Source organism: Tamandua tetradactyla, chromosome 14 (assembly GCF_023851605.1).
Source record: "Tamandua tetradactyla isolate mTamTet1 chromosome 14, mTamTet1.pri, whole genome shotgun sequence".
Classification (NCBI taxonomy): domain Eukaryota; kingdom Metazoa; phylum Chordata; class Mammalia; order Pilosa; family Myrmecophagidae; genus Tamandua; species Tamandua tetradactyla.
The window spans coordinates 15,097,391-15,119,807 of NC_135340.1; the positions used below are offsets into that span (position 1 = coordinate 15,097,391).

Genomic DNA, 22,417 nt, shown 5'->3' on the forward strand with positions numbered 1-22,417 from the left:
CTTTTTAAAAAATAGCAGCTTTATTGAGGCAAAATTTACATACTACACAATTCACCCACTTTTAAATGTAAATTCAATGGTTGTATGTACATTTACAGTCATGTGACCATGCCACAGTCCAATTTTAGAACAGTTCCATTACTCCAGAAAGATCCCTCATGCCCATTCGCTCTCCTTTCCTCGTCCTACCCCAACCCCAAGGGACCATTTTCAGTTTTCTACTTTCTATACTAATCCACTTTCTGTCTCTATAGATTTGCTTTTTCTGAACATTTTATATAAATGAAGCTATATAATATATGAATGTTCGTGTCTAGTTCCTTTCACTTAGCATCATGTTTTTGAGATTCATCCATGTTGTAGCTTGTCTCAGTACTTCATTTCTTTCCATTGCTAAGCAGTGTTCCATTACGGGTGTACCACATGTGGTTTATCCATTCATCAGTTGATGGATATTTGGATTTTTTTCACTTTTTGACTGCCATGAATAATTTTTTTATGGATGTTCACACACACATCTTGGTGTGAGCATATGATGTCACTTCTCTTAGCTAGATTCCTAGGACTGGAATTGCTTGGTTGTATGGTAAATTTATGTCTAACAATCTCATAAACTGCCAATCTGTTTTGCAAAGTGACTGCATGATTTTACATTCCCAATAGCAATGTATGAAGTTTCTAGTTTTTCCACAACATCATCAATACTTGTTATTGTCTGTCTTTTTTATTATAACCACCCTGGTGGGTGCAAAGTAGTAGCTCATTATGTTTTTAATTAGCATCTCTCAATGAGTAATGATGTTTAAAATCTTTTCATGTGCTTATTAGCCATTTGTATATCTTTGGTGAAAATGTGTGTTCAAAACTTTTCCCTGTTTTTCAATTGGGTTATTTATGTTTTTTATTATTGAGTTGTTGAGCGCTCTCTGTATATTCTGGATACAAGTTCATTATCAGATATTTATTTGAAAATATTTTCTTCCAGTCTTTATTTGTCTTTTCATTTTCTCAACACTGTTTTTTGAATCACAAGATTTTAAAATTATACTACTTATCATCTTTTTCTTTTATGAGTCATGCTTTTAATTTCAAAGAATCATTATTTAATACAAAGTCACTAAGATTTTGTCTTATGTTTTTCTCTAAAAGTGTTAGAGTATATACTCTTACATTCAGTACTATAATCAACTTTGAGTTCATTTTTGTGCATGTTGTGAGGTGCCATCTTATTTTTATTTCATGGGCAGGTACCAGGAATTGAAAGCAGGTCTCTAGCATGGCAGGTGAGAACTCTGCCACTGAGCCACCATGGCCCACCCATGAGGCGTGATCTTAGAATTTATTCTACATTAGTAAATAGGGAGCTCTCCCAATCCTTGTAATAGCCACATAGTATTCTTCTGTATAATATATGTAATTGTTTTGTTTATAGCCTTCTTTGGTGACTACTTAAATTGTTTCCAGTCCTTGACTGCAAAAACTGATATTGAGATGGATATATTTGTGCATATATCATGTCACACATATGCAGGTATGTATGTAGGATACATTCCTAGAAAAGGGGATGCCAAGTCAAAGAATACATTCACTTTAATTTTGATAGATATTGACAAATTGCATTCCATAGAGCTTACATTTTTACCTCTTTACACTCATATCAGCAGTATGTAAGAGTGCATGCATCCCAAGACCTGTCTAAAATAGTGTCTTCTTTTGTGAAAGGTTAACAAATTACAGTGTATTTGAGGAACCAGGGCTGGACCTGCCCCCTCCTCCATTATGAGAAGAAGTCACTATATGCAGCTCCTGCATGACCAGGACAGGTATTAAAGGTCAGCTGACCCCCTCAGGGGGGAAAGACTGTCATTACAACTCTCCTCTCCTAATCACACCTCCCAAAACCCTGCTGGCACTCCATTGTCACACCCTGAAGACCTAAACCTTTCTTAGTCACTCCTGGGTCACGCCTCTCTCTCCCTTTTGCATGGAACACTGGCTTCCATTTCTTTGCCAGCTGCCATTGGAATAATCTTCTTCTGGATGTAAGTCTAATTAAACCCATGGGTAACTCCATGCCAGCCATGTTCTTTGGTCTCAGGTCTAAGCTGGGTTGGTATGGTGTTCAGACCACATTTTTCCCAGAGATATATATTCATTTTGTGCAAGAAAGGGTTAATAGAGCAGGCTTGGGTTGCTCGCAGCCTGCACATTCCCAAGAAAGGACTGATTCCAGACTGACTCTTGGCTGGCTCCTTGCAATGAGCTCTGAGCCTTAGGAATATTCCACCAGGTTAGAATGTTTTGTATGCCTGAGGACCTGGGCCACCAGCTCTATCAGATGGTTTAGACTAACAGCATGATTTGTGTTGACCACCTGTGTTTGACCTGGGAGGAGGCTAGATGTTGAATGACTGAGGTTAGTCAAGTGCACGCTGCATGCCTACATGGATGACCCCCCAGTGAAAACTCTGGACCCCAAGGCTCTGTGTGCTCAAGTGTTATCCTGCCTGGTAGCACTTTACACCTGTTGTCACATGTCCCTGCTGGGAGATTTAAGCACTCTGTGCAACTCCATTGCAAAAGGACACCTGGAACCTGGTCCCTGGCTTCTCCTGGACTTTGCCCCATATTCCTTTTCCCTTTGCTGAATTTAATCTCCTTCCTTTCACTGAAAAAACCTGTAGCTGTGAGTGGAACAGCTTCCTTTTGTCCCAGGAGTCCTTCTAGTGAGTTATTGAGCCTAAGGGTAGCCGACACACATATCTTTTCCCATTTTTATATTTGGATATTTATTTTATTATTTCATATCATTTTTTAATAGTAGATTAAGAAAGTTAACTCTTTATGATACAAGTGGCAGGTATTTTTCCTGGTTTATTGTTTGCCTTTTGACTTTGGTTATTATGTCCAATGCTATATAGAAATGTATTTTAGAATCCAATTTTTTTCATATTTAATGACTTCTGTGTTTTGTGTGCTAATTAGAAAGGTCTTCCCCTATTATTTTAAAATTCTGTTTTATATTCCCATTGGCATTTTAAAAATTTAAATATTTGATTCATCAAGAACGTATTTTGATGTAAAGTATGAGTTAGGGATCCAAATTAATTGTTTTCAATATGACTAGCCACCTTTTCTCCACGACTTTGAAATACTCCCTCTGTCTTATATTACTTTCTCCAAGTGTATTTTGCCTAACCTTTCTGATTGTTCCATTAATCTGTTTTGCAGTTCTTGTGAAAACGCTTTCAACATTTCAGTCTTGCAGGACTAGTCCCCTTCCCTGCCCAATTCAGCTCGTTACTTTTCTGTTACAGAAATTTTCTGTTATTCTTGTTTTCAAGTTTTTTAATTTAACTTTTGCTTGTATAGCTCCAAAACAAATCCCATGAGCAGTATAATTAAAATTGTATCAAATTTATAGATTACTCAAGCAAGATGTTGGCTCTTCCTATTTGAATTAATGCTACATTTTCCGTTTGTTCAAATAATTTTGCCCCTCAGATTTCTTTTTAAATGCTTGAACATATTTTTAAATTCTTGAGTATAGTTTAATACTCTACTCCATTTCTATACATCATGACACCAAGATTTTGTTGCTTAAGATCTCTCTGCAGAGCTAAGTAGAATGCAAAGTCTGTTTTTTGCCCCTTCTTATTTACGTATTTGTAAGTGCAATACACATCAGTATATATTGATACATGTATAATATATATGTACTATATAAGTAACATGTATGTAATAAAGTCATTACATAATGCAATATATAATGCAATCTATATCACCAGAGAGGACACACTGATTAAGGAAATACAAAAATTGGCATCATTCCCAAATTTAAATAGTAAAAATAAAATCTACAAAAGCAACTGCATACCCTAAATGAATGATGTGAAACAACAAGCATATTCAAAAATGTAAATTTACATCCACTTCCTTTGGTCTTGTCATATCTTATTAGACCCATTTATTATGACAAAACTCTAAAGTACTGCTGTGAAGAGAGCAAATTGCTTGCTCTTAGGTTTTCTGCAAACAAACGGCAGAGCCCAAAGCAAAAGCTTTAGAAATGTTTTAGTTTTATTTCATATAACTCTTGATCATCTTTAAATTTATTTCATTTCCTTCCATTTGGTTGCCTCATATTTGCCAAGATTGTACATCTTTGCAGTGCTCTTGACTTAAAGGAGCAATTACTTTGTTCAGGTTTGATAATTTCTGACCATATGTTTGGTTACCCATCTATTTTATGACAACATTTATTTTTCTGATGACTGTCCTTCCTTTGTAATTTTTTTCAGTTTCTTAACTCATTTATCTTTTCATGGGATTTTTGTATAGGTATAATTCTATCCTTGAATGAGGTGGTATCTGAGAATGCCAGGCTGCTATGACAAAAACCCCATAATGGGTTGGTTTAAACAATGGAAGTGTATTGACTCATGGTTTTGAGGCAAAAAAGAAGTCTGATATCAAGATCTTGGACTTTTTCCTTGAAATATCTTTGTAGAGTTCTGGTGCTGACTGCCAGCAATCCTTAGGTTTCTTGGCTTGTATCTCTGCTTTCTGTCATATGGCAATGTCCTCTCCTTTTCTCTGCGCATCCGGTTCCCACTGACTTCCAGCTTTTCCCTGTGACCTTCTCCAGCATCTGACCTCCACTTTCTTCTCTTTATAAAGACTTCAGTAAAATGGGTTAAGACCCAGTCTCATTTACTTGGGCCATACCTTAACTAAAAATAACATCTTCAAGAGATCCTATTTACAAGAGGTTTACATCCACAGGAATGCCAGATAAGATTACAAACATGCCTATGCTGCAGTATGTGATGGTTTGAAGCTGCATGTACTCCAGAAAATCATTTACTGAAATTTAATTCATTCCTGTGCATTTGGACCCACTGCAAGTAGAATCTTTTGATGAGCAGGATCTTAAGTTGAGACGTGATCTACCTCATTCAGGGTGGGTCCCAATCCTCTTACTGGAGTCCTTTTTAAGAGGATGAAATACAGAGAGAAAGACACAGAAGCTAAAAGAGAAAGACTCAGAAACTCAGAGAGAAAGCCACAAAAACAGAGGAGTCTACTGAAGTCAGAAGCTAGAAGCAGTGAAACCTGGAAGAGAAGGGAGAGACCAGCTGATGCCACCATGGGCCTTGCCAATGACAGAGGAGCCCAGAGTTGCTGGTAGATTGTCTCCAGGAAGATAGTATTGTCTTATTAATGCCTTGATTTGGACATTTTCACAGCTTCAGAACTGTAAGTTTGCAAACAAATAAATCTGCATTGTAAAAGCCAAACCATTTCTGGTATATTGCATTTCCACAGCTTTAGCAAACTAAAACAGGGTATATAACTAAATCTACCACAGACAGCTTCTTTCTGGAGCAGATATTTTAAGGAGTATTGTTGAAAGGCATTTGGGGAAGGGTCTTGTGACACAGGGTCATGTATGTAATTAGATTCTTTGAGGTTTTTCTTCTTTTAAGACAACTAAGATTTGATCTGCAGGGCTGCTAACAATGCAGAATCTTTTCCTTGCCTCAATGTCAGGCTGTTCCATAGAGATAAGCATTGTTGGTGTGACTCTTCATCTTTTTCTGAGATTTACAATGTTTTCATCCTCACTAATATTTCTGTTAGAAAGAACAAGACACACTAGAGCTGAACATATCTGGGTACAAATCCTCCTCCACTACTTTCTACCTAAGTAAATATCTAGCAAACTCTCTTAGCCTTTCCTTCCTTACATCCCTTACCCCTACCAACACCATGTCAGTTTGAAGCTTTTATATACCACAGAAAAGTCCATTTTAATCCTGATCCAATCTTGTAGGGGCAACTGTTTCTTTTAATCCTGATTCAATACTGTAGGGTTTGATTAGGTTTTCTCTACAGAGATATGACATGCCCAATCTCGTGGGTGTGACCATTTAATTAGATGGAGATGTGGCCCCGCCCATGCAAGGTGGGCCTTGAATAGTTTACTGGAGTCCTTTAAAAGAGGGGACATTTTGAAGAAACCACAGAGCAGATGCAGATACTTGGAGAACAGTTGCTTCACAGTTGAGAGAGCCAACATGAGACCCAGAAGTTTGGAGATGCAGGTCCAGCAGAAGTCATCATGTGCCTACCTATGAGATGCTAAGGAAGTCAGAACCCAGAGTTATGTCTCAGAGGAGCTAAAGTGAAGGCCCACAGATGCCAAGTGAGGAATCCCCACAGGAAACAGAGTCTGAAAGCAATGGAGCCCAGGAGCAAAGGACCAGCAGATGCCAGGCACAGGCCTTCCCAGCTGGCAGAGGTATTCCAGATGGCATCAGCCTTTCTTGAGTGAAGGTAACCTCTTGTTGGTGCCTTAGTTTGGACATATTCTCAGTACTAGAACTGTGAACTTGCAACTTATTAAATTCCCTTTTTAAAAGGCATTCCATTTCTGGTGTATTGCTTTCCAGCAGCATTAGCAAGCTAATATACAACCCCCGCCCTGCACTTCCCCTCCACAAAAAAAAAAAGAAAGAAAGAATAATACCCACTCCACTGTATTAGAATCAAAAGATGGAGTATACAAAGCACCCAGAATTGTGTTTAGCACTAAGTATGCACTCAATATTCACCAAGTATAGCCTTATTTTCACATCTGTAGAAATAAGAAATAACTTTTTTCTACTGACATTTAAAAATTTTTTACATCATTATGGATAGATACATTCTGTGATGATCATTAAATAAATTAAATGTTCAAATCATTGTAGTTTAAATTGTAGGTGTACCCCCCAACCCCCAACCCCCCAAATCTGGGTTCATTGCTAGGCACTGCTGCATGTAAGATACACTGAATGGCTGACAAGGAAAAAGAGGTTTATTCATGCTGGCGGAAGAGTTGGGGGGGGGGGCGGATTCCCAAATCTGCCTCCCTGTGGTGATTTTTCTATTGGCTTTTACAGACTTTAGAGACCTAAAAAAAAAAAAAAAAAAAGACAATCATCTTGGGTAGCTGGTAGCAGGAGTATGGAGAACTTCCTTAGTTGCTTACCCTTATTTACTACTTCCTTTAGGATTTGCATTTTCGGTGACACCTGGGCATGGTGCCCTCCAGTCTGGAGTAACAGATGAAAGCTTATAGTCATAGCTGGGTGCAAACTTTACATTTCCATATTGCTCCTCTGGGAGCTAAGAGCTCAACTTCACAGCTTGCTTACAGTACTGAGATTTCATTTAAAAGGCTACTCTAAAGAATGACTAGAGGAACTTTGTTCTCTCAACTTCATAGAATAACTAAGTCATTGTTTTTAAAGGCTTTGGCAGTTTTAGTGTGAAGACAATGCCCTCGATCACCACGGGAAAAAAAATGATAAACAGATAGATGATTAATTCAGATATTGTGGTTTCATAGAATCTGTTCTAGAAAGGATACCTAACAATGGAACTGAAACTGCTTTCACAGTACACTGTCCTTAGACACAGCTGTCTGATGAGGTATGTGGAGTCTCTGTGATTATTGTAACTGGTGACTAGAGCGGTTTTACTTGTAATTGTAATTATTATTTTAGCTTATTCCCGGTCCTTTACTTGTTACGGTGGCTGTGATCTTATGTTAATTGAGTGATTTAGAACATTGCTGAAACCAAATGCTTACCCTTCTTCACAGCCTCTAACTTACAGCCCATTTGTTTAGCTTATTTACATTTATTTGATTTACAGTACTGCTGCATCCAAATGCTTATCTTTCTTTACAACCTAATTTACATCCCCTTTGTTCTTACCCCAGATAACTTTTTTTAAAAATCAGTTTTCAAGGGCTTCTCCACCAAGATTGCACATTCCCTATTAACCGCAACTGAAACATTAAATACGGTCACTGTCTCCACTTTCCACTTCCCTTTGTTTGAATCCAATAAAAACAATAAACTCTTTAGACTTAGGAAAACAGACTTGATCAGTGGCTCCTATCTCCATGATTGTCAAACTTTGTATTAAAGTTCTTTCTTTTCTCAAAATCCCGATATCATGGCATGGACTTCTGTACTTGCCAGGCAATGAGCCCCTGCCAGCAGCATTATCTCCAGCATGGGGTGACTGTGGGAACCGAAACCATGATTTGGTCTCTGCCCACTGACTGTCTGAATACACAGCTGCCTGTGTCACCAAAGGACCCAGTTAATCTTTAAACTTGCCTCTCTCAGGAGGAAAGAATATACAAATGGTTCTTTGAACAAACACCAGACCCCTTAGTAGTTTGATGCCATTCTGTACCATGTATGCCTTTCTAGAAAAGTAAGATGTTATCACACACTTCCTTGAATTTCCTCCATTAATCTGTAACCCCTTCCAAGCATAGAGTAGTCAGAAACCACCCCATATGTCATGGGAGTTCTAAGTGGATGATCTCATATGCAATGAAATGTCTGTCTCCGGCCCCTATATTTGGCTTTATGATTTTGTTTAATTGTGGAGAGCTTCTTGTGATTCTCTGACTTGCCACCATCGGAGCTACTCTCCCTATCTTGAGTAAATTCTCAATTAACTTTGCCGTTGGCACCTGGTGTTTTCTTCGGTCTCATGGCTGGAGCGGCCCTACCTGTGGGCCCAGGTCAGAACAGTGAGGAAACCAAAGTTCAGAGATACGAACAAAGAGGCCTTGGAAATATTTTTTCTCTACCTTGTACACAATTGTTTAGATGAAATAATGAATGTAAAAACTTCAGAAGCTGCAAAGCAATATGAAAATATAAGTAGGTATTACAATTGTTCCTATTTTAGCGTAGGCAATCTAATAAATCCGTGAACCCAAAATTTACCACCTGGAACAGTTTTAGCTCAAACCAAAGCGTTTAATTCCACTGCAAGAAGTTTGGGCTTTTCTCAGACTACCTTAATCTTGGTTCTGATTCTAAACTAAGGAATTTCCTTTTTTTTCTAGGTTTGTGTAATAAAGGTGAGGGTTAGAAGAAAGACAGTCCTCAAAGTCTTTCTCTGGATGCCTTAGGAATTGGCTTTATCTGGGACCAGGTTTCTAGTAGGAATCAGCTAAAAGCTTTGCAAACCAGAAGCCTATATAACCCAATAAACTTTCAGTTCCAAAAATGCCTGCACAGCTGCAAATAGATGTGCTTCTCCAACTGCGTGTTAGGTGCATCTCCTACAGATTCATTTCTCTCCCACTATCCAGTCTGTCCCCAGAGCTCAATCTCCAAGGTTACAGTCAGCATTACTCAATATTATTTGACATTAAAGCATTTCTGGAAGCAATTTGTAAGCCCATTTCACATTATTGTTGTAATGTCTGTGCACTTTTGTTCTGAATCTGCATTTTGTTATGAATCTACTGTTTCCATAGAATTTCTAGAAACTAAACAATGCCTGTTCCTTCTTTAGTTGAAAGTGCATTTGTTTCATTTACAGAAAGAATTTGGTTCATTTCTGAGTGGACTTAATCAGCTTTGTGTTTCAGAAAATGAAATACTTTGCAATATTGGGGGGATATATTTACATGTAGATTTTTAAGAAACATCTCCAGTATTTTTCCATCAATAGACTTTCTGAATAATTCTCAGACTTACTGAATAATTATCTTTTCTACAGACAAAATCGAAGTGTCCAATTCAATTTGAAAAATAGCTTATGAAACCAACTTAAAGACATGAAAGCTGAACACTAGTAGATGTTTGTCAACTTAAATTAGTCTTAGCTTTAAAAATTCAAGGGGAGCTACTGCTTTGGTTTTAAAGGTGGGCACTTTTTTTCCTTCCATCATATATTAAATGGTGGATGGCAAAAGTTTTCCAGAATTTCTGACAAAGCTTGACCAGATAGTCATCCTCTACCTAAACTTTCTTCATTTATATTCAGTGCCCAAAAGTGAACCAAGTGTCTTTGCTATCTGCTCTCTCTTTTCCCATCTGAGACCCAGTGTACGGATGGGGGAGAAAAGGTCATCTAGAAGAAGGGAGCCTCGTGCCATCACCCCGCTGCCTCTGTACACCTCTCAGCTGATTGAAGTTTAGACTCTACCTTTAAGGTTAAGTGGGGAGGGGATTTGCCAACTTCCATAGTAAGGGATTTTAAATAACAATGCTAGGTACTCTTAAATATGCACAGGTACACATATTTAGATTTTTTTTTAAGTTTCTGAGCAGAGTTTCCAGAAATAGCAGGCCATGGTCACTGCTTCATTATTATTCCTGGCCCCTTCCCCAGCAAAAGTTAAAAGCTGCTATTCTCGACAAGATATTGGTCAAAGAATGGTGGAAAGAACCAAGTGCAAATGCCAGCTCTTACCATGTGACCATCAGCAGAAACAAGCTCTCTGCTCTTTGGTCTTCTGCCTTACAAAACCAGGATGACAACATGACAGACCTGGGAGCTAGAATATCTAGGTTCAAATCTCTGATCTATTATTTTACTCACAGTGTAACTGTGGATAAGTTACTTAACTTCTGTTTCCCCATCAGTAAAATGTGGATAATAATAGCACCGATTCATTGATCATTTTGAAGAGTTTATACATGTGTGTATGTATACATGCATATGCGTATATATACACACACAAACATGTTAGATATATGCACACATATATATATACCACATATAACATGCAGAACACATAGTAATAGGCATTATGTGTTTGCCTTATTTTTATTTTCCTCATAGGCTTCTTGAAAAAATGTTAACAAGGTAAAGCGTAGCCCTTGCAACATCACGGGTGTTCAATAAATAGAAAGTGGTATGCTGACTTGTTGTAGATAAGAATACTAGTGTTGAAATCAGACAAGTCTAGATTAGAGTTCTGGCTTCCTTAGTCTAGATTAGAGTTCTGGCTTCCTTTCCTCCCTTTCTCCTTCCATCAATACTCTTCCCATCACAGTTAATGGCTACTTCATTCTTTACGTTCTTCAGGCTAAAACCTTAAGAGTCATCCTTCATTTCTCTTTTTCTTACAAACTCCACAAGCAATCTGTTATCAAATCCTGTTGGTTCTACCTTTAAAAGGCATCCAGAAACCGGCCACTTTCCTCCCTGTCCATGGCAACCACATGGTCCAAACCACTCTCCCCTCTCCCCTGACTTATTTCAGAGGCTTCCTACCTAGTCTCGTTAATTTCCCCCTTTACTATATTTTGCACACAGCAAGCAGAATCCTTTGAAAATGTAAGCCACTCCTCTGCTCAAAATCCTTCAATAGCTCCCCAAAGTAAGACCCAAACTTATAACAACCTACCAGTCCCTGTATATATAGTTCGCACACCCCAGGCCCTGATATTACCTATCTGACTTCATTTTCTGCTTCTTTCTGCCTCACTCCATTGGGACCAAACTGATCTCATTTTTTAATACACCAGACAAACTCCTGCCTCAGCACCATTGGATTGACTGTTTCCTCCACCTGGAATGCTCCTCTCCCAGATAACTTTGCTCTTCTCTTTTCATCACCCTCAGGTGGTAGTTTCCCTGGCCATCTTATTTAAATTTGCAACCTTCATTCAACTTTCTTTTTTCCCACCTTCTTAAGATTGTTTTTCACAGATTTATTATCTAAAACATAGGTTTTTTTGTAATCTTATTATTTAATTTTCCTCCCTAGAATGTAAGCTCCTCTCCCATCTTTGGAGCATCTCCAGTGCCTGATGCATAATTTATGCCCAATGAACATTTGTTTAATGAATGAACAGAAAGGTCATCTTAAATAAGATGCCATCTTTTAATGTCTAATACCAAAAAGGTTTATGACTCAGTGTGTGGACATACCAGAAAAGGTTAAGGGGTGGACAAAAGGAGAGTTTTAAGAATTTTAAAAAGTTTAAAAGCTGATTATGTGGGTTAGCATATTTAACATATTTTCATACATGCCAGTAGTTCCAATGGACTTATAAGATTTATAACTGAATATCAGTGTATAAAACTTTTGTGACTCAACAAGATATTTAGTTCTCTTTCTCCCAGGAACCTTCTTTATTAGGTCTCCAGATGATTTCACCTCATCTATATAAATAGTAATAGTAATGAAAGAATCAACTTACTGAATACTTAATATATTCAAGTCATATATTCTTTGATCATTGCAAAAATGCTTAATGTACTTCCCATTTAAAAGATCTGGGATCCATACACAGATTTGGCATTCATACCTAGGATTGTCTAACTCCAAAATCTTGTTCTTCATTTTTATGGTGTACCATGTACTTGGTGGTATTGATATCCCTTTTGGAAATAAATGACATCTCCATCGCTTTTTGAAATAAAATTCCGAGGAGGCAAGAATTTTATGGTAATAGTTTGTTCAGTAGAATGTTTTGCACTTTTTTTGGGAAACTGTTAAATGTTCCTTGCCTAACTTTAAGTATAAGCCAATAGGCATGGACCACCTGCAGGTTTGATTTAAGCCTACATTGCTACTTCCTTCAAAATTGATTGTAAAATGATTTAGCAAGTCATTGGTTTTCATAGTCTTTCTTTCCCTACCTGTATCCAAAAAAGTTAAGCTTCCCCTAGAAGAAGTTACTATCTGAATAGTGGCTAAATATTGATGCTTTTTATATAAGAAATTGCTACTTTGTTTAAAAGAGATGGTTCTTTAACAGGGATGGATGCATTCACACGGCTCACTCTGTGAGATAACTGGATTGTCATAGTCCTCTAGAGAAGAAACAAAATGAGAAATATGAAGCCCTGTCTAAAATCTCTAAGGACTTTGCTTAGAATCTTTAACGGAATTTAAAACAAAAAGCCTGGTAAGAGAGAATTGGAATTCATGACCATTTTAATAGGAGAGTAAAAAAAAAAAAAGATTCTTATGGTTCCATCTAGAAAATACAAAATGTATAAGTTTGCTGGTGTTACTTAAATATCTACTGATTTTCACTGACTTTCCGAATGCATTTAAAGTTTAAAGGTATTAAACAATGGTAAAAATAAACTGCAGCACACAGTTCTCTTAATCTGGAAGATGTCCTTGCACATTCAATTACGTATCGCTTTGTGGGAGTTAAATGAAAAGAATTACAGACTTTTGTAATAATTTCTTTATGATTCTCACAACTTCAACAAGATGAAAAATTTCTCTTATTCTTCACTTTATTATATCATTGAATCGTTCCTTAGAATGAACAATAACATTTCAAACTTTTTTCCTCCTGCTATTTACGTGGTAATGCCAGTAATTTTCAAACGTTCCCATTTATCTATGTGGCTTTATAGTCTGTCAGACCAACCAAAGGGTATGCAGACTATTTTTTTTTTTTTTAATATTGGGTTCAGTTCTAGCTCATAAATTCTAGGTGCTAAAGCCATGGTGTAGAAAACTTAAATGGATCCTTAAGGTTCCTCAATTCTGTGTGGGATTGTGTTTAAAGAGACTCACTTCAACAGCCAAAGAAATCTTAAAAGATACCTTTGCATTTCTTACTGACAATTAAGAAAGATCAACTCAACCTTTTTTAGCACATTTCAAATCCCCTTTGCTCCACTCCTCAATTTTCTGGAACATGGAAGCTGTTTCAGAGCTTCATATACATGAAAACCCCAAAGGATCTCCACACCCAGACCAGAGCAGTCTTTCCATCTCCTCTTGCACCACAACCCTCTTCTTGGTCTCTCGATAATGAAGAGCAGCCCAGCCTCCTTCCCTCTTAGTTCCCACCTCCCTCTTCAGTTGGGTGGGGGGCAGATTAGAAGAAAGTTTGGGACATTATATTTATGCTTGCAGTGTGCTCCTTTTCACTTTGTTGCAATCACAGTGACTTTTTTCTTTTCTTTTATATTTTACCTATAATGGAAGACAGATTAAGAGCATCCTGCCTGTTCTTATTACCAAGTCTGTGTGAAGACATATAATATTCTAACTAACATTATATACACAGCTACATTCAACTATGCAAATTGCTGATCTAATGCAATGGCCCTAAGGGGGAAAAAAAGAACCATATATTTAGGAAGATTTTTATGGCACTGAACTCATACATAGCTCATCTAGCTTACTGAGAGGACTCCAGCTGAAGGGGGGCCCCTATGGTAGGCATGATGCTGACATGATTATTTTTTGCACCCGCGTTGAAATCAGCACCTAGATAGCCAGCTGACAAGCTTGCCTGCTGCTCATTTCTGTTTAATAGGTTTATGGAATGAAGCTATTAAATGAGAACATTTTAACAAGAAAATATCCATCAATATGAGAGTAAATGTCTCAGGTTCTCCTTTCTTAAAAATACCATGGCATTTTATTACAGCAGGGGAGATGGGTGGTCCATTTCAAAATACTTTTCCTTTGTCATTACTCCTTTAATTAGACTAGATGGAACTGGTATTCAACAAATGGAATGCTAGCTGGTTGACTCAAATTATTGTCATATGTTGCTTTTTTTGCCCCAATTAAGCTACCTCCTCATCTCCTGTCAGCACATTCTGTATTTTCCTCCCAGGAGGTAGAAAATTTTATTCTTTTGCATTTCTGCTTGCTTTTTAGAATGTTATTGTTTTAACAAAACTTGACTAAACTTCAATTCCAAGATGATTTGAGTTAGAAGACTTCTGTTTTATCTCTACTCGTGCTAACCTTTTTTTGTTATTATCTTGTTCATTACAAAGAAGACAGGCTTTGTTTTTGTGGCACATTTTGGTTGTTGGTGTAACTTTTTTGTTGTTTATTTTTACTTTCTCGGTGCTTTTAAAGGGAACTTTATTGTCCTGGTGCTCTCAGTTACCTGCGAATTAACATGCAGTTTGTTTACTAACGATTGCTGGTATCTGCTGAAAACAGTCATTAGAATGTATTCCATACCACTTAATTGGGTGGAAGTTATATTCTTGGTTATTTTACAGTCTAAAGATTACATTTTAATATAACTTGTAATGTTGTTCTTTTTTGTGTGCGTCTTTTTTTTGAAGGGGTGAAATTACTAGATAAAAGTACTTCTACCATGAAGAAAAAGCTGTTCTGGAACTCTGAGACAGCTGGTAAATTAACTTGTGAGCTCTCAGGGGAATCAAACATTTAATTGTCACATAATAAGAGCTTAAGTAACAGAAGAATCCTCAGAGTCTAGGTGATGGGACTAGGTTGTTAGAATACAGAAAAAAACTCAGTGAATGCTGTATTCTAACGCTGTATTGTGTATAGATAATTGGGGTCTGAAAAAAATAACTTGATGCATTTCAAGTGTTCCTGGAAATAGCAAAAAGACTCTGGTGGATTGGATTATGTACCCAGTTCTTGGTCTTAGTTCTAATTCTGATGGATGTGGCCCATGGTAAATAACATCTCTTCAAGATGTTACTTCACTTAAGGTGTGACCCGCCTGAATCAGGTTAGCCATAAATCTGGATTATTGGAGTCCCTTAAAACAGAGTGAAAGTGAAGGGAGAGAGAAGCCACACAGAGCCCCCGGAAGCTGGAAGTCAGTTGGACCTGGAAGTAAAAGGAGAAAATGCTGTCATATTAATTGCCAATAAAGCCAAGGAACCCAGAGATTGCTAGCGGCCAGAAGATACTGACCGTGAGAGGAAGCAAGCTTTCTAGCCTCTGAAACTGTAAGCCAATCAATTTCTGTTCTTAAGTCAACCATTGTATGGTATTTCTTTTATGAGATAGGTAATTAAAACAGAATAAATTATTTTTCATGAAATTCTCAAAGATTGTCATTTCATTCACATTTTTTGAATCATGCATCTTGTTTATATATACACCTATATTAAATTTTATATACTAATTCTTAATAAGAAGACTAGGTCTCAATCACTGGGGACAAATTGGTTTGGTATAATGAATATGTCTGCAATGTAAAGGAGTCTAGAACCAATCTATGCAGATGGCATCTAGAGTGAGTTTCAGTTTATTACATTCTTGGGCCACAATAACTAACCATCATTACTGTTACTATGTATTTTAAGTTCAGATGAACATAACTAAACTCATTAAAATAGTGGGGGACTCATTGACATTGCATTAATTAGTTCTTAAAATGGAAAGTTCTCATAGCTACAATATATGCCCAAATACTTTATTTCTGCTACTGTTATCCACATGTGATTAGTCTCTGTTCCTTTCTAATGGCTAACTAGTATTTCTGGGTAGGTAAAAGCAGCTGAAGTTAGCTAGCTCTATAGGAGAGATCCATATTTTCATGACTTCTCTAACTGCTGTTGTCAGCATGTTTGCATGTTCTTCAAGGGAAAAACCCTTTTTTTTGACTACCATCTTGGAATGATAAGAAGGAATTGCAAAGTTATGTATATTTACATGTGTGTGTGTGTGTGTGTGTGTGTTTGTGTGCCTGTGTGGTGGGGGGTTGGGGGCGGGCAGGGTCCCAATGTGATAAGTCATTTTTAAAAAAAATTTCTTCCTATTATATAACAAATCTTAAAACACAAGAACAATTTCGTAAATCTAATAATAAATGATAGGATGTAAGAAAAAAAAGTGTCTTTCTTATGTGGAACTGACATGTTAGCCAGATCCAAGCAGCAAAAAAAGTATTCATTCAATGGTTTCACCCTGAATGGCAATGAGCTTAGACAAATAAAAAATATGCTTTTTTTTTCAGAAAGGAAAAAAAAGATTACCTGTTCTGCTGTACTGCTCTTCAAATTTCAAAGATTTAGCTGTATTTGATAAAACTGAATTTGCTTGACTCTTTAAAAAATAGCATACCCACAGTTACTAGAAAAGCATGATATTATCAATTTATCTTTATGATGAAAACTATGCAGACTAATGGGATATTTGTGTGATGAACCTAACAAACAGGTCCTCAGTGTACGCTTATTGAATGAGTGAATGAGCACTTGCTGCCGCTGGCTTGTTCAGCCCCCGACAGCCCTTGGGTGGTCCCCCAACTTCATTATGTTCCTCTCTAAGGGAGGCTTCTCTCGGTAGGGACTCTGGTTGGCATATCATAGTTCTCCCTTATAGTTTTAGAATATGCACTAATTTGGCCGGGGAGTGAAATCCAGCCCATATTAGCTTGAGCCATGAAAAGAAGAATTTTCTAAACCCATTAGAAGTGTAACTTTTGTCCACTGAGTGGGGCTCAGGAACCCTGTCTCCCTGTGCTGTCTTACACCAGTCCTTTTGCTGTATCTAAGAGGAGTCCAGAACTTTGACTGCATTTCATTAGAGTGGGTGGTGTTTTCAAAGGGGTGGAATATGGCTCCATTTCAGGCAACCCAAGCCTAGATGAAAACTACACTCTAGTAGGAGGTGTCAGGGAATAATTGAACAAGTCTGCTGTGGTACGAAGCTAGTACAAACTTGGGACAGTAAAAAGAAATATACCTAACATCCGGCCTAAATTGACTGGGCTTTGGGACCAAAAATCCAGTTGTAATGAAGGTGTTATTTTCATTTGGAGACCTCACAGAAAGGTGGGGTAATTGGACAAAATCAGGATTTCAATATTATTGACCCCTTGGACAAACAGTATTTTAGTTTCACCTTAAAGTCACTATCATCCTCTAAAAGCCAGAGAGATATTAAACTACTTGAGAAAAATCATTTTAAACATGTAATAGCATCTATTCTTTACCATATCTAATAATAATAGACAGCATATATGTAGTACTTATCAAATGCCAGACACTATAAGTCTTTTACCTTTTATTTATTACTCAGAACAATTCTATGAGGTCAACATTATTATTCCTATTTTGTAGCTGAGGAAACTGAGGCTTGTAGAGGTAACCTGCCAAGATTTTCCATCTCACTGCATGGTAATGTTTATCCAGTTACTCAAGCCAGAAATCTAAGGTTATCTCTGAATACTCCCTTTTCCTCACATTGCAGCCAATTCATCACCAAGTCCTGGTGACTCTATCTCCAATAGATGTCTTAGCTTTAGCCTCGTTTCTCCAGTTTAATTAGGCTGCTATTATTAGAATGAACTTCTCATTGGGTCCCCTTCAGAGTTTGCTCCTCGCCCATCCTTTTAGGCCCACTGGTCCTTCAGTTCCTTGCATGTGCCAAGCACATTCCCATCTCATGGTCTGAGCAAAAGTGCTCCCTTCTGCATGGAATGTGCTTCTCCTCACTTGTCACTTGGCTAGATCTTACTGTCCCTTCATATCCCGGTCTGAAATATTATTTCCCCACAGAGACCTGCTCAGAACAAACTATCTGCAATGAGTTCCCCCTTCTCGTTCATTTTCTCAGTCCCTTCTTTGTTCTTTTCATAACAAATTGCCATGTAAATTTATTTTATTCATATATTTAGTTTTTTTTTTGGGGGGACTTCTTTTCCACTAAAATAGGTGTTCTGAAATGTTCCCTAGCAAAACCCAGTAGAGAATAATAGGTATTCAACAGATAATTTTTGAACGAATGAATAGGATTTCTTCCCAGACTTTGAAATTTTATGGGGTAATAATGTCTAAAACAGGAATTTATGGGGATAAATAGATATGGCATTATTGACTTTGCTTTTTACCAAATGGTAACATTAAAATCTACATGTGGTGCTCGCTTTGGCAGTGCATATACTAAAATTGGAACGATACAGAGAAGATTGGCATGGCCCCTGCACAAGGATGACATGCAAATTTGTGAAGCATTCCATATTTTTAGTAAAAATTCCTTAGACAGTGTAAAAGAGAAACCTCTGTGTGTGTGTGTGTGTGTGTGTGTGTGTGCATGTGTGCGTGCACGCATGTATGTCTGTATAGTCTACTATCATCAGCACTCTTATAAATAAAGTTTGGAAAATTAGATGAATTGACCTTCATCTAAAGAGCCTCAAATTTTCCTTAATTTTCTTATTTGCTCTAGACCTATATAAAAGCTCCAACCTATAGCAATGAGGTGAGGGTGAGGCTTTGCACTGTGGGGGGTCACTAGTGACTTAATCTGCCACAAGAGTTATTCAGATGTAAAGAAAACTTGTTTTAGGAATTTTGATGGTAAATGTTGATTAATACATAGTGATTTTAAGAGATCCTCCTTTTCTGAAAGGATAACAGACTATTGACCTAGAGTCCGAAAATGCAACTTCTTACTCCATCATATCAGCTCCTTGCCTGTGATGTGAAAATGACCGTGTCATTTAACTGAGTGAATATCCTAAGCAGAAACTTTATTTTATTGCTGTGCCATGACCATATTTTAGACTTTTCCTTTTCCTTTTTATAACTTTCTCTTATTATAAACATAATATACGTGCTCCATAGAGAATTTTGAGCTGATAAGTAAGCAAAAAATATTAAAAGAAATAAATACATCTCCCTCCTTTCTAGCATGTAGAGATAGCCATTGTCAATTTCTCAGTTCATGTGTCTCTAGTTTTCTTCCTAAGTTTACATATGCTGTTTTGTTAACAGCATATGTTAATGGTGTATCATTAAAGTCTGTCTATGGCTAGAGGTCACTTTGTAATGCTTCCCCTTTGTCCTGGGTAATTCTTTGAGAACATCACATGGTCTTCCCTTCCCCATGTGTGGGGTCCAGATCAGGACTTCCTTCTGCTCAAACCCCACTGTAGGACAACTCATGTTAATTCTCCTCTACCCTGACCTTACTATCCACTTGCTGGGGTGAGATGTTGGAGCTTGATAAAGAGGGATGGGTCTGGACTGCCATTTTCAGATGGATGCCTTAAAAATCACATTGTCCCATTTAGAAAGAAAATGGCAGATAATTTTCCTTCCAGACGGGATTCGGACCGTCAGCTTCCTCCTTTGACATGTGTTTGTTTTCAGTTCCCTTCTCCATAGTGAGGGTCTATAGAAATAGCTATTGTACATGCCTCTGAATAGCTGATGGAGGGACGAGGAGTTGACAATTAAGGCAAGTATCCTGTTCCCAGGAACCAGGGCAGGCACCAACAAGACTCACAAAAGAACTTTGAGAAACGTGAGTCATGTGGTTTACAATGACTGATCTAGATGAGCCTTGAATAATTTTTGATCTCAGAATAAAAAGTTCATTGAGAGAAGGCATGCAATATTCTTATCAGTTATGGTAAATTCAGGTGTATAACTCCTCTGCTCTAACAGATTTTGAGAAAGTGTGAAGAAAGCAAACTTGCAATTTTATATTCTATTAGGCTGTCCCTTTAGTGTCTCCAGAGACAGTTTTATATAAAAGTTAATTACTGAACCAAAAGTAAGCTCTTAAATGACTTGATGATATTAACTTAGCTAAGTCTCATTGTGATGTATCTAACAAGGATGTAACACACTGAAAGCATTCTTGAAGTCTGCTGGATATATTGATTATACATCAGGAACATCCTTTAAATGAATTCATGAGGTTCTTGTCAAAGCTGAGGTCTGGCAGTTTTCCTTATTAAAAATAAGCATCAAATTTAAATATAGAGTCTCCCGTAAAAGCCCCTCTGTTATATTGAATGAACATACTTCCTTAATGAGATAGTACATCAATTTGCCCCTAATCATAATGTTTCACTCATATTTAATATAAAGTGGTCTGTTTACTCCTCCTGTGCCATTCACCAAAATGAGCTCATGAGACTTGATTCATTTATACTGCATTTATTTTTACTTTTGGTAACAGCAATTCATCATCTTGCAAGTTATAGAATGATGGGTAAGCTTCCTGTTCATACTATCTTGTGATGACGTACAACTCTATAATTTATAAATTATGTTCACAACCATTACTTTATTTAACACATTCAATCATCAGAGTAGGAGATTCAGATACTGCCTTGGCCACTTCACATAATGAAAATTGATTAAATGACCTGTCCAAACTATCATAGCTAGTTTTGCATTCAAATTTTCCTACTTCTACATTAGTGGGCTCCCTCTATAGTATATTTCTTTTTTTATGATTAAGTGACTAAGGACAAAGAAAAATTAAAATTTGAAAAAAAAAAGAAAATTTCACCAAATAAACAAATCTCATGTTCTCAAGGTAGGATATTAAGGTAGGATATGAAATATGTTACAGAAACTATTTTTAGTCAAATCCTAAAATAAACAAACAAAAAGGTAGGAGTTTAACTACCTTATTACACTAAAACAGCAAGACTCTTTTACCAAAATGGCTTTCACACCAAAATAATTGTAAATATGCTGTAAAATAATGAAATCTTATCCAATTAGAATATAGAAGCATTCAGTTAATTATCAAGGTGATCCACAAATAATGGAGTTTGGAACTCATCAAGGTAGTAATTGGAAAGTTCTAAATAACGCAGACAAGGTGTACATGAAATAGAGAGGATTGTGATAGGAACTAGAACAATAGATAAAACAGAGGTTAATTAGCAGTTTTCAATCCTGTTTCTGACACTATAATTATATGAAGGCATGTTGTTAGATTCTCAGCAAAATTTCAGAACAAAGCTTATTTCAATTAACTGTAATCATTTCAAGGACACCAATATGCACATATCCTATAGTTCTGTGGTAAGTGTTTAAAACTCAAAAAAGTCATATATTTTTTAACCATTCCAGATAATCTAGGAAGCACAAGTTGATAGGATGTTTAGACATTTTTCTGCTCCACTTCAACAAAATCCCATGGGGGAGCATTTCAACTATAAAGAAATGCGTCCCCTGCTAAATGAGTATGTTGGAAGTCAAAGCCTCCTTACTATTACTTTGAAGATGAGAATCATCCTTTTTTTAGTCACATTCTTTCTTAAGAAATTGGCCACTAGCCTCTGCCTGCCCTGTTTTTTACTCTATGACCATACATCCACACATGACCATTACTAATTAGAGCCAATCAGATTCAAATAAGAACTTGAATTCCATGGAGTCTAAATTAAACAATGCAACTCCCCCCCACCCACCAAAGAAAAAATAAAACACCTCTTATGGGTGGTTCAGTGGTAGAATGCTCACCTTTTATGTGGGTTTGATTCCTGGACCATGCAACAACAACAACAAAAAATTCATAAATTAATCAGTGAAATTGATCTCCAGGAGATTATGAAGAGCTGGAAGAACCATTTTCATCTTTCCGCTATGTGAGCACACAACAGAGAAAGCTGGACGGCAGTGAGAAGCAGGAGAGGAAAGCAAAGATGACATACTTCATTGACCAGAGACATGGAGAGCAAGAGTCATCAACTTTCCAGTTCCCAGTTTCCCTGGTTGGACTTCCTGCCCTGGGATTCTCTCTGATAAAGTAAGATGTCTTTGTATTCCTTGAATAAAGAATGTGTGTCATCTTGGCTAGGTTATGGTGTCCAGTTGTTTGGTAAAGCATGCACTGGCCTTATTGGTACTATGAGAATATTTCATGGATTTAAATTATTAGTCATTTGATGACAACTATGACCAATTACATCTACAATCAACAAAGGAGATTGCCTTCAGCAATGAGAGAAGTCTCAGCCAATCAGTTGGAGAACTGATGATTTCAGCAGTCAGAAAGAATTTCTATCTCTACTTCAGTCAGCCAGTTTCTCCTGGGATATCGTCAAAAACCCTCATGGGAACTTTTTTCCTTTTTCTTTTT

General features: G+C 37.1%; 1 long non-coding RNA gene and 1 other non-coding gene across 2 annotated transcripts in view; both read left to right on the plus strand.

Moving 5' to 3' along the window:
* Positions 1–22,417, plus strand: part of LOC143655617 (uncharacterized) — a 228,693-nt gene that overhangs the window by 116,803 nt on the left and 89,473 nt on the right. The gene's annotated exons all lie outside the window — the stretch shown is intronic.
* Positions 18,445–18,551, plus strand: LOC143656705 (U6 spliceosomal RNA). Its single transcript, XR_013162607.1, has one exon. It is a non-coding gene; the product is annotated as a U6 spliceosomal RNA (small nuclear RNA).